Source organism: Loxodonta africana, chromosome 3 (assembly GCF_030014295.1).
Source record: "Loxodonta africana isolate mLoxAfr1 chromosome 3, mLoxAfr1.hap2, whole genome shotgun sequence".
NCBI lineage: Eukaryota > Metazoa > Chordata > Mammalia > Proboscidea > Elephantidae > Loxodonta > Loxodonta africana.
In genome coordinates, this window is record NC_087344.1 from 71319721 (window position 1) to 71332950 (window position 13230).

Consider the following 13230-nt stretch of genomic DNA (forward strand, 5'->3'; position numbering starts at 1 on the left):
TCCTCAACATAAAAAAAAAGGCATTTATACAAAGCCAACAGCCAACATCACCCTAAATGGAGACAATCTGAAAGCACTCACCTTGAGATCAGGAACCAGATAAGGATGCCCTTTATCACCACTCTTGTTCAATGTTGTGCTGGAGGTCCCAGGCAGAGCAATTAGGCTAGATAAAGAAATAAAAGGCATCCAGATTGGTAAGGAAGAAGTAAAAGTATCTCTATTTGCAGGTGACATGATCTTATACACAGAAAACCCTAAAGAATCCTCAAGAAAGCTACTGCAACTAATACAAGAGTTCAGTAGAGTATCAGAATACAAGATAAACATACAAAAATCATTTGGATTCCTCTACACCAAAAAAAAGAACATCAAAGAGGAAATCACCAAATCAATACTATTTACAGTAGCCCCCAAGAAGATAAAATACCTAGGAATAAACCTTACCAAAGATGTGAAAGACCTACACAAAGAAAACTACAAGCCTCTACTGCAAGAAACCAAAAGAGACCTACATAAGTGGAAAAACATACCTTGCTCGTGGATAGGAAGACTTAAAATTGTAAAAATGTCTATTCTAGCAATAACATTTTTTTAGTAAAATAGAGAAACAAATCACCAGTTTCAAATGGAAGGGAAAGAGGCCCCGGATAAGTAAAGCATTATTGAAAAAGAAGAACCAAGTGGGAGGCCTCACTCTACCTGATTTTAGAACCCATTATACTGCCACAATAGTCAAAACAGCCTGGTACTGGTACAACAACAGACACATAGACCAATGGAACAGAACTGAGAATCCAGACATAAATCCATCCACATACGAGCAGTTGATATTTCACAAAGACCCAAAGCCAGTTAAATTGGGAAAAGACAGTCTGTTTAACAAATGGTGCTGGCATAACTGGACATCCGTCTGCAAAGAAATAAAACAGGACCCATACCTCACACCATGCACAAAAACCAACTCAAAATGGATCGAAGACCTAAATATAAAATCTAAAATGATAAAGATCATGGAAGAAAAAATAGGGACAATGTTAGGAGCCCTAATACATGGCATAAACAGTATATAAAACATTACTAACAATCCAGAAGAAAAACTAGATACCTGGGAGCTCCTAAAAATCAAATACCTATGCTCATCCGAAGACTTCACCAAGAGAGTAAAAAGATTACCTACAGACTGGAAAAAAGTTTTTAGCTATGACATTTCTGATCAGCGCCTGGTCTCTAAAATCTACATGATACTACAAAAACCAAGCTACAAAAAGACAAATAACCCAATTAAAAAATGGGCAAATGATATGAACGGGCACATCACTAAAGAAGACATTCAGGTAGCTAACAGATACAAGAGGAAATGCTCAAGATCACTAGCCATTAGAGAAATGCAAATCAAAACTACAACGAGATTCCATCTCACTCCAGCAAGGCTGCCATTAATCCAAAAAACAGATATTGGAAGAGTTGTGGAGAGATCGGAACACTCACACACTGGTGGTGGGAGTGTAAAATGGTACAACCGCTTTGGGAATCAATTTGGTGCTTCCTTAAAAAGCTAGAAATAAAACCACCATATGATCCAGCAATCCCACTCCTTGGAATATATCCTAAAGAAATAGGAGCATTTGGTTGAACAGACATATGCACATCCATGTTCACTGCAGCACTGTTTACAATAGCAAAAAGATGGAAGCAACCAAGGCGCCCATCAATGGATGAATGGATAAATAACTTATGGTATATTCACACAGTGGAATACTACGCATCAATGAACAACAATGACGAATCCATGAAACATTTCATAACATGGAGCAATCTGGAAGGCGTTATGGTGAGCAAAATTAGTTGCAAAAGGAGAAATATTATACGAGACCACTATTAGAAGAACAGGAGAAATAGTTTAAACTGAGAGAAAATATTTTTTGATGGTTAGGAGAGTGGGGAGGGAGGGAGGGGGTATTCACTAATTCGATAGTAGACAAGACCTATTTTAGATGAAGGGAAAGACAACACACAATACAGGAGAGGTTAGCACAACTGGACTAAACCAAAAGAAAAGAAGTTTCCTGAATAAATTGGACGCTTCAAAGGCCAGCATAGCAGGGGTGGGGGTTTCAGGGTACATCTAGGTCAATTGGAATAATAAAATCATTAAGAAAACATTCTGCATGCCACTTTAGTAAGTAGCTTCTGGGGTCTTAAATGCTAGCAAGCAGCCATCTAAGATGCATCTATTGGTCTTAACCCACCTGGAGCAAAGCAGAATGAAGAACACCAAAGATACAAGGTAATTACGAGCCCAAGAGACAGAAAAGGCCACATAAACCGGAGATTACATCATCCTGAGACCAGAAGAACTAGATGGTGCCCGGCTACAACCGATGACTGCCCTGACAGGGAACACAACAGAGAACCCCTGAAGGAGGAGGAGAGCAGTGGGATGCAGACCTCAAGTTCCTGTAAAAAGACCAGACTTAATGGTCTCACTGAGACTAGAAGGACCCCGGAGGTCATGGTCCCCAGATCTTCTGTTAGCCCAAGACAGGAGCCATTCCCAAAGCCAACTCTTCAGACATGGATTGGACTGAACTATGGGATAGAAAATGATACTGGCAAGGAGTGAGCTTCTTGAATCAAGTAGACACATGAGACTATGTGGGCAGCTCCTGTCTGGATGGGGGATGAGATGGCAGAGGGGGTCAGGAGCTGGCTGAATGGACATGGAAATAGTAGAAAGAAGGAGCATGCTGTCTCATCAGAAGGAAAGCAACTAGGAATATATAGCAAGGTATATATAAATTTTTGTATGACAGACTGACCTCAATAGTAAACTGTCACTTAAAGCACAATAAAAATTAAAAAAAAAAAGAACCCTTAAAAAAAAAAAGGTTCCATTTCTAGGTTTGGCTAGCGTCTGTCTCTCTCTCAACCCAACAGCACCCTCCTACAGAATCAAAGCCTCTTTTCAAATTTACATTCCCTGACAGGGATAGGTGACCCAAGAAGTGCTACCAGTTAAATTGTTCAATACAGATTAGTAAGTAAGCACTAGTGAGCCCATGCTTACCTTGCTTGCTGGGTCATCCACTCCTGTCAGGGATTGTGAATTTGAAAACAGCCTTTGTAGGATGGTGCTGTGGGGTTGAGGGAGAGAAAAATGAAGTCATACCTAGAAGCAGAGTCTTCGATGTGAAAAAATGTGAAATTTTTCACTACAGATGATCTGGTAAGCAAGGTAAGCACCGTGTTTACCATGCCTCTTGGATAATCTACCCCTGAGTTCAAGGGAGAGGGGCCTTGGTGGTAAAAATGTCGAAAAGCATTGATCTGGTCTTATCCAACCCCCTCGCTTTATAGACGATAAACTGAGACCACAGAAGGAAAGAAATGTGTTCAAAACTGTACAGTCAGAGAGTAGCAGAGCCAGAATTCTCTGTCCAGGCTTCTCATTTGACCCTCCAACCTTCCCAGTTTCCAGTAGAAGGCAGGGTAATGACCCAGGAAGCAACAAAAAAATTCTCGTCAAATTGGGTTTGGAGCTGTTGACAACCCTCCTGAGGCGGTGATGGGTGAGGTTAGTCCTTAGCTGAGAGGAGTGTGAATCAGTCTAGCCCTGCTGAAGAGGTATTGGGCAAAAAAATAAAGTTTTTGGCAGCTGGTATCAAAAGCCTTGACTGTATGCTTTCCCTTGACTCTGAGAATTCCACTTCTTGAAATTTATTGTAAGGACACAATCAGAAACGAGTGCAAAGATGTATATTCATGAATATTTGTTGCAGAATTATTTTTATTTAAAAAAATTAATATAAAATAAAAATTTTTAAAATGAATTTTTTAAAAATTAATAAAGATTTAAATCATACATAGATGTAATTAATGTACCAACCAATACGAGCAGGCTTATCATGAAACCCCACTACCCACCTGTCAATTTGTCATTCTGCGCTGGTTTGCTTGTTGCTGTGATGCTGGAAGCTATGCCATTAGTATTTCAAATATCGGCAGGGTCATCTATAGTAGACAGATTTCAGCAGAGCTTCCAGACTAAGACTAGGAAGAGAGGCCTGGCAATCTACTTCTGAAAATTCCTAAAAAAAAAAAAAACCTATTGCCGTCGAGTTGATTCTGACTCATAGTGACCCTACAAGACACAGTAGAACTGCCCCGTACGGTTTCTCAGGAGCAGCTGGTGGATCTGAACAGTCGACTTTTTTGGCTGGCAGCCAAAGACTTAATCACTGCATCACCAGGGAACCAATGAAAATTAGCCAATGAAAACCTTATGGATCACGGCAGAACATTATCCAACTAGCTTGCTTTGGACGTATCGTTGCGAGGAATCAATTGCTGTAGGAGGATAAAGTGGTGAAATAGAGAGCCAGCAAGAGCAAGGGAGATCTTTGATGAGATATATTGGCACAATAGCCATAACGATGGACTTGAACATGCCAGCGATCATAAGGATGATGCAGGACCAGGCAACGTTTTGTCTGTTGCACACAGGCTGCCAGAAGTTGGAGTCAACTCGAAGATAGCTACCTATTTATCTTGAAAACTGGTTAACTTTTTTCCTAATAATCTTAGTTCCTCTTCCCAAACTGTTGACTATACTATTTTTTTTTCTGATATCTACTTCCATATTGTTATGGATTGAATTTTTTTTCCTACTTCTTAAAACCATTTAATTTGATAGGATCCTAGGATATGTTAATGTCCTTCATTTAATTTTTCTTCAGTTTAAAGTAGTTGGAATTTGAAGAAATCTTAGAATCTTGCATTTTTACGAATTCTTTGGCAAGACAATTCTTACGACTATTTTGAATGATATCCCATTTAATTTTGGATATTGCGTAGATTTTTCTTACTCGCACTTACAACTTAAAAGATCATTCTACTGACATTTGAGTGCCAGGGATCTCTGGGGGAGCCTAGAAAGGCTCATGAAACCTAAACTGAGTAAAGAAAATCAAAGGACCATTGAGAGAACAGTAGATTTCCCTTGAGATAAAAAATTTTCCCTAGGTCTTCTGACAACAACTGTTAGGGCTTCATAATCTTAGTGTTGCTTATTAACAACCAACAACCAGAATGCTTCCTAAAAACAAGGATGGCGAGATTTCAGCTTGCTTACTTTGGACATGTCATCAGGAAAGACCAATCTCTAGAAAAAGATAATATATTTGGTGAGGTACAAATGTCAGCAAAAATGAGGTAAACCCTCAATGCAATGGATTGACACAATAGCCACAATGGACTTAGGCATACCAAAGATCATGAAGATGAAACAGGACCGGGCCACATTTTGTTCTGTTATGCACACTGTCACCATGACTTGGAGCCAACTCAATGGCAACGAACAGCAACATGAGAATCACAAATAGTCCACCTAACTCCCCTCGTGAAATTTATAATGCTTCCCTACTCAGTATGAGTTGAAATTGAGACAATGGCAACCAACAACATAACAACTATTTAAATCTGTTAATTCATCTGTTCATTCAACACATACTGAGAGAAGAGGAATTCCCACTTATTGACAGCCTGTAATGTGCTGGTGCTATGCTAGATTGTTCTACAGGGTTGTGACGAGTTGGGATTGACTCGATAACAGTGGGTTTGGTTTTTCTTTTATGGGCTATGCTACAAGGTTATCCTGTTTTTTTTTTCTTCAGATGAGGAAATTGATATTCAGAGGGTAGCTAACTTGCCCAGGATCACACGAGAAAGCTCTCTGCTAAGTATGCTGCGAGGGAGACAGGTTCTTACCTGGGAAACTTTTGCAACCTAATGACAAAACAGGTGCACAAATGACTATAATATAAAACAAAAGGACATAAGTGTGAAGGTAAAAGTAGAAGCAAGATATCCAGGAAGCACACAGGAAGTGAATTTTGTCCTGGCAGGGCAGAGGACGGAAACCCTGGTGGCATAGTGGTTAAGAGCTACAGCTGCTAACCAAAAGGTCGGCAGTTCAAATCCACCAGGCATTCCTTGGAAACTCTATGGGGCAGTTCTACGCAGTCCTATAGGGTCGCTATGAGTTGGAATCGATTCAAAGGCAATGGGTTTTTTTTTGGGGGGGGCAGGTGTTTGGGCTGAGCCCTAAAGAATGAGAAGAATTTTCAATAGTTTAAGAAAGGGATTCCTAGAATGTGGCTTGAAGAAAGTCTCAAGAGTGTGAAAGTGCGTTTTATGTTTGGGGAACAGCAGGTGTATGTGTGGTTGGAACACAGAGAAGGTAGAGGCAGAGAGTGGAAATGAGGTCAGATCACGAATGGTCTTGAAGGCTGTGCTATCGAGTATGGATTTGATTCTAAAGGCAGTGGGGAGCAAACACATGGTTTAGAGAGATAGCTCTGAAGGCACGGCCCATGGGTGTAAGGGAGTCACTGAGGGTCTGTGCAGTCAAACTTTTTTAATAATAATAACACCACCACGGCCAACAATGATGATTATGTTATTTGCTTTTTCACTGTGTTGATATCTGCTTTGATGGTGCAAATCAACCATGTGTTAAACTGCTGGTGACTTAGCACAGTGGCTGCAAACTGAACCTGTAAGTCATTCCATTCTACACATACGCACAGTAAAATAAATATCCTTTATGAAGCTGTAAAAATTATTAATTTTATTAAAACTGGACCCTTGAGTTCAAGTCTTTTTAATATTCTGCGTGATGAAAAGGGATGTATGCATAAAGCACTTCAGATGCATGTCCAAGTATGATGATTATTTCAAGGGAAAGCGCTTGTGGTATTGTTTGGATTGGCAATAGAACTAGTTGCTTTTTTCAAGGAACACTCTTTTTACTTGAAAGGATAACTGACAAACTACGGTTGTGTAGACTTGGGTATTTGGCAGACATTTTCTCAAAATTGAAATGAGATTGTCATTTCAAGAAAAACAACTGACAGTATTTGTTGTCAGTGATAAAATTCAAACTTTCTAGTAAAATTAAAATTTTGGAAAACTTATATTTGCCATCATGAGCTTGACAGCTTTGAAAGACTTGAAGACTTTTATGAGATTGGTGGTGACATTAATGAATGAGATTTTTCGATATTATATAATGAAATGGATGTTTGGATTCTCATTCAACTGTGTGGGTCATAACAAATTAAGGATAAGATTGTGAAGAATGGAAATTCCAGAGCACTTAATCATGCTAATGAGGAACACTTACCTAAACCAAGAGGCAGTTGTTAGAACAAAACAAGAGGATACTGCATTGTTTAAAATCAGGAAAGGTGTATGTCAAGGTTGTACTCTATCACCACACTTATTCAACCTGTATGCTGAGCAAATAATCCGAGACACTGGACTATATGAAGAACAATGGGGCATCAGGATTGGAGGAAGGCTTATTAACAACCTGCAATGTGCAGATAACATAACTTGGCTTGCTGAAAGCAAAGAGGACTTGAAGTATGTATTGAAGAAGATCAAAGACTACAGTCTTCAGTATGGATTACACCTCAACATAAAGAAAATAAAAATCCTCACAACTGGACCGATAAGCAACATCACGATAAATGGAGAAAAGATTGAAGTTGTCAAGGATTTCATTTTACTTGGATCAATAATCAATGCCCATGGAAGCAGCAGTCAAGAAATCAAATGACTTATCGCATTGGGCCAGTCTGCTGCAGAAGACTTCTTTAAAGTGTTAAAAAGCAAAAACGTCACTTTGAGGACTAAGGTGAGCCTGACCCAGGCCATGGTGTTTTTAATCGCCTCAAATGCATGGGAAAGCGGGACAACGACTAAGGAAGACCAAGGAAGAATTGATGCCTTTGAATTACGGTGTTGTCGAAGAATATTGAATATGCATGGACTGCCAGAAGAATGAACAAATCTGTCTTGGAAGAAGTAAAGCCAGAATGCTGTTTAGAAGCAAGGATGGCGAGATTTTGTCTTACATATTTTGGGCACGTTCATGCTTGGTAAAGTAGAGTGTCAGCAAAAGAGATAGATTGACACAATGGCTGCAACAATGGGCTCAAGGATAGCAACAATTGCGAGGATGGTGCAGGACCAGGCAGTGTTTTGCTCTGTTTTACATAGGGTCACTATGAATTGAACTCTGCGGCACCTAACAACAGTATGAAATGAAATGTGTCAACACATGGAAGACCTGCATAATGAAATGAGCCCATAGTTTCCAAATGACCAATGCATGGTGTTACAAAATTGTTCATGGGCAGAAGATTTATTCAAGGTGCAAGATAGACTAATGGATTTTACTGTAACAGAGTATAAAAAATTCATTGATATGATTTCAGATTCTACATAGAAACGGCTTTTAAGAAGCTACTGTTCCTTGATTCTTGGTGTGGAACCGAAGAAGAATATCCACAATTATCTGGAAAGACTTTTAAAATACTGTTCTCTTTCCCAGCAACATATCTGTGTGAGGCCAGATTTTCTTCATAGGTTTCTTTCTGCCTCCGGAGTGGAGAACTAGATGGCTTGGAGTTAGCACTGGAAAGGAGGCTTATTTTTCACCATATAACATTTTGTATCTATCAAAAGGAAACGTCAATCAACTAATCAAATCAATCAGCAGGGTTTACTGAGCGAGAAGCTGTTCACGAACAGGGAGCATACAAGCTGAGAGTGGCAAGAAGATTGTTCAACTAGTGAAAGAACGGGGTTTTTAAAGGCATTTAGGGAATTTCCAGTAGAGAAGTTACAATGATTGGGTCTTAGGTATGTCCTCAATTGAAGGGAGAGATATACAAAATGGGGAGTCTTTCTATCTTTGGTTTCATTGCTGTATTTGTCTGGCGGGAATTGGTTGTGTCTGGTATGGTGAGTCAGAAACACCCTTGAATGTGAAATTGTTGTTTTTGGGTCTTTGCAGTTAGAATGCTTTGCAAACTCCCTGTTGTTCTTTCAAGGCTTGTACCTGGCACAAAAGGTCATTTTGATCTATTGTTCTTGGAAAGGTCCAAACCCAATAAAACAGTCATTTTGTTCTTTACACGCATATCTTTAAAAAAAAATTCACTTCGCCCTTCCGCCAAAGACTAGACAGGCCCATAAAATAAAATGAGACCAAATGGGCACACCGACCCAGGGGCTACAACGAGAAGGCAGGAGGGGACAGGAATGCTGGTAATGGGGAACCCAAGGTCAAGAAGGGGAGAGTGTTGACACGTCATGGGGCTGGCAACCAAGGTCACAAAACCATATGTGTACTAATTGTTTAATGAGAAATGAATTTATTCTGTAAACCTTCATCTAAAGCACAATTAAAAAAAAATTTCACATCAGGTGCATGCGGTTGCTATAAGTTGGGACCAACTCAATGGCACCTAACAACAACAACATGTATTATTACTCAAATTTTTTACTTGCTTAAGAAAAAATAAATAGTTCTAATGACAGCTGATGAAGGCCTTAGCTATGGCAGATGCAATGAAGCAGATAGCTGGAGACAGATATGACAGACTCTGCAGAGGTGGCACTGATTGGTCTTGGTAAGTGATTGATGTTGAAACTATGAGTGGTGATGAGGCTAAAAGAAAGAAAGAGAAGAGTTAATGACAACCTGGCTTTCCAGAGTGGTCGATGGTGCCACAACCCTGAAAGAAACACAAATATAGAGAGAAGTAGATTCTGGGTGGTGGTGGGGAGGGGATGAGAGATAATGAGTTTCAGGCCCAGATTCTCCTATCATTTATGAAGATGCACCTATAATTTACTAAATGCTACTAAATATATTTTCACAAATATAGTCTCCTTAATCCAAAACTAAACCAAACAAAAACAAAAATCAGTTTTGTAAGTAGGAGTTATTATCTCCATTTTATAGATGACAAAATAGCCTCAGCAATGTTAAGAAGGCTGAAAGTTGAATAGCTACTAGGTAACAGAGACTGGACTTGAATGGAAGCTGATCTTGTACTCTAAGAAGAGTGTTTTATTTATTGATTTATTTTTCCCACATACCAAACTGACTTTATACCTGCAGAAGAAGATTTGAAGAGAACAGGCTTTGGACTTGAATGGACCAGGATTCAAATCCCAACTCTATTACTTCCTAGCTGTATGACCTTGAATAAGTTACTTCACCCTTCTAAACCTCATTCTCATCCTCAGTGTGTGGTAATAAAGTTTAAATTAAATAATTTATCTAGAAGCCTTCGGCTGACACACGTGAGTGCTTAGTAAATGGCACCTCTGTCAAGCTGAATGGAGGTGCTGATGGAATCTGTAGGTTCAATAAATCAACAGTAAGAACTTTGGATCTGGAGATAAATAAGGTGTGATGGTTAAGGTTGTGTGCCCCCAAATGTTTTGCTTTCATGCGTATGCCAAGCCAGAGGGATGAAGAGGTAGTATCTCCTATGACTCTCCAGTCAATTGTGCATGTATGTCATTTCCAATTTTCAAAATATTTTTTATTTAGCCTTTATTTTGCTCTAGAAGTGTTTTCTGAGTTATAATAATTTTAAGTGCAGTTTAAGGGCAAGATAATTGTAAGGCCCCGAAACATTGAAAAATTGGTGAAAATCTGGCAGGAAAAAAAAGTACCTTCCAAAAAATGACTCCTTTGCACCCCTCTTTTACCAACCACCACCTCCTATAACAAGTCTTCTCTTCTTCCTTTGGTGAATTTAATCAATAAATTACATTTTAGGGACAAATCATGCTAACTTCCACAGAGTTGTTTATTTGAAGGCTGATATGGCATACGGTTTATACCAAAATTTTAATCGCTCAATAAATATACCTCTGTATCTTTAAATTGTTTGGGTATCTTGGGTTAGGATATTGTGGTAGGCAGAATTCTAAGATGGCCTCCATCTTCTCTCCTTGAGTGTGGGTGAGATCTGTAAATATGATGATATATAATTCTTGTGATTATGTTGCATTATATGGCAAAAGTGAGGAGATTTTGCAGATGTAATAAGATCCCTAATCAGTTTGCTTTAAGTTAAGCAAAACGGAGATTTTCCTGTAGGGGTCTGACTTGATCAAGTTAGCCTTTTAAAAAGGGGTTTAGAGGTCAGAGATAGAAGAAGGCAGAAAGATCTGAAGCACCAGAGATGCTTTCCTGTTTGTCTTGAAGAAGAAAACTGCCATGTTGTAGAGAGGGCCACGTTGTAGGGACTGGTAGGTGGCCCCTAGGAGCTGAGGCCTCAGCCCCACAACTGTAAGGAATTGAATCCTGACAACAATCAGTGAGCTTGAAAGAGGACTCTGAGACTTAGATAAGATCACAGCCCCAGCTGACACCTGCATTGCAGTCCGGTGAGAACCTGGACAGAGGACCAAGCTAACCCATGCTTGCACCTCTAACCCATAGAAACTGTGAGATAATAAATTTGTGTTGTTTAAAGTCACCAAGTTTCTGGCAATTTGTTATGCAGCAATGTAAAACTGATACAGATGTGTACCAGTTGTCTATTGCCACATTATCCTGCATAATAACATCCATGCCTTTTGGTAGTGATGGTTTGTTATGAACCATCCCAAAACTCAGTGGCTTAAAACAACCATTTTTTATTTGTCATGAGTTTATGGGTCACCTGGGCAGTTCTGCTGATCTGGGCTGGGCTAGTCTGATCTCGTCTGGACTCATTCATGCCTCTACAAACAGCTGGTGGGTTGGCTAAGGACTGGCTGAACTAGAATGTCCTTAGATGGGATGACTTGGCTCCATTCCACTTTCAGGCTAGCCTGTATTTGTTATCATAGTAGTGGAAAGGCTTAAAGAAAGGAAGAGAAAGCATACAAGTACTTTTTTAAGAGTGCTTGGATCAAGTTTTCTACTCTACCGTTGGCTGAAGCAAGTCACATGGCCAAACCAAGAGTCAGTGTAGCAGGTTACCACCAAAAGGCCTGGATGTTGTTGTTAGGTGCTGTTGAGCCGGCACTGACTCATAGTGACTTTATGTATAACAAAATTAAACACTGCCTGGTCCTGCACCATCCTCACAATCGTTGCTATGTTTGAGCCCGTTGTTGCAGCCACTGTGCTGATTGATCTCATCGAATGTCTTTCTCTTTTTTGTTGACCCTCTACTTTACCAAGCATGATGTCCTTCTCCAGTGATTGATCTCTCCTGATGACTTGTTCACCCTTGCTTCTAAAGAGCATTCTGGCTGTACTTCCTCCAGGACAGATTTGTCATTCTTCTGGCATTCCATGGCACATTCAATTGTCTTAGTCATCCAGTGCTACTATAACAGAAATACCACAAGTGAACAGCTTTAATAAAGAGAAATTTATTTTCTAACATTTTTTAGTAGGCTAGAGGAGACCCTGGTGCCATAGTGGTTAAGAGCTATGGCTGCTAACCAAAAGGTTGGCAGTTCAAATCCATCAGGGGCTCCATGGAAACTCTATGGGGCAGTTCTACTCCGTTCTATAGGGTCGCTATGAGTCGGAATTGACTCGATGGCAATGGGTTTTTTTTTTTGGTTTTGTAGGCTAGAAGTCCAAATTCAGCTCCAGGGCAAGGCTTTCTCTCTCTGTTGGCTCTGGAGGAAGGTCCTGCTCGTCAATCTTCCCCTGGACTAGGAGTTTCTCTGCCCAGGACACCTGGGTCCAAAGGCAGCTCCCTACCCACCCTTGCTTCCCTTTCCTTTTATCTCTTATAAAATAAAAGGTCGTGCAGGCCACACCCCAGGGAAACACTCTTTACATTGGATCTGGGATGTGACCTTAGTAAGGGTGTTACAATCCCACCCCAATCCTCTTTAACATAAAATTACAATCACAAAATGGAGGCCAGCCACACAATACTAGAAATCATGGCCTAACTAAGTTGACACATATTTTGGGGGAACACAATTCAACCAATGACATCAATATTCTTTACCAACACCACAATTCGAATTAATCAATTCTTCTTGGTCTTCCTTTTGTATTGTCCAGCTTTTGCATGCCTATAAAAAAAAAGCAGTGGAAAATACTACGACTTGGGTTAGGTGTACCTTAGTCATCAGTGTATGTCTTTGTTTTTTTTTAAACACTTTAAAGAGGTTTTTTGCTGCAGATTTGCCCAATGCAGTACATCATCTGATTTCTTGACTGCTGCATCGATGAGTATTGATTGTTGATCCAAGAAGAATGAAATCCTTGATAACTCCAATTTCTTAGTCATTTATCATGAGGCTGTTTATTGCTCCAATTGTAATGTTTTTGTTTTCTTTATGTTCAGATATGAGCCACACTGAAGACTGTAGTCTTTTACTTTCATAGTAAGTTAAGTA